Raw genomic sequence first — 949 nt, forward strand, 5'->3', positions numbered from 1 at the left:
AGAATTATTCAAAAAAATTTCAATAATTAATAGAATTAATTGGGTGGCTAATTGCTAATGGTATAACCAAAATCCCAGCTGCTATGAAAATGATAGAGCACCATGAAATTGCAAGGTTGAGATAGATGCTTCCTTCCTATAAAGCCAAATTAAAAGGGTCTATAAAGGAGGCCAATGCCATTGTGAGTACGCAATTATATATATATATGTCAAACATCAATGGGATTTGCTACACACTTAGCTTCATTATTTCATTATTTAGCAATAACATTGACATTTCTTCAGCTAAGATATTGACATTCAACGAGCTCTTTCAGCTTCCATTGCCATAAAAAAAAACAATTAATCCGGATGGACCACACTTTTGCATCCTTAGCTTCATGCTTCTTTAGCTTAAATATAGGTGCAATTTCTTTGTACAAGTTCCTACTACAATCTTAGGTGCTACAAATATGGATTCATATGTTGCTTATTATATGACTAAGCCAATAGGAAAGTTAATTTGCTTTCTCCTTGTGGTAATATGACAAGTATCTCCTTTATTTTATTTTATTCAGTGAACAAATCTCTTATGATGTAGATTCTTTGATTTTTACCAATTTGGTTGTGTAGACCCAATTGACACTCTAATAAGAGACCAATGACTAAGTCAACTTCATAAGTTTGTTTGATATAGCTGGCTGTCAGATTTAAGTACACTGTGAAGTTTTTCATATTCTCATCATCAGCTTTGAAATGCTTTAAATCTATGATTCAATATTTTTGTCCTAAAAAATTGAAAAAAGTTAGGAAATTAACTTGAGCCATTTTATTGACACATACCAATAATATAGGTTCATGAGGGTTACATATATATAATAAGGTGGAAACTCAGGTGCAGTCGACTTCACGTGAAGTTGATAGATGAAAACCGATAGATGAAAATTTAGTCAAATTAAATCAGTCAAAC

This window comes from Arachis ipaensis, chromosome B05 (assembly GCF_000816755.2).
Source record: "Arachis ipaensis cultivar K30076 chromosome B05, Araip1.1, whole genome shotgun sequence".
In the NCBI taxonomy this organism is placed as follows: Eukaryota; Viridiplantae; Streptophyta; class Magnoliopsida; order Fabales; family Fabaceae; genus Arachis; species Arachis ipaensis.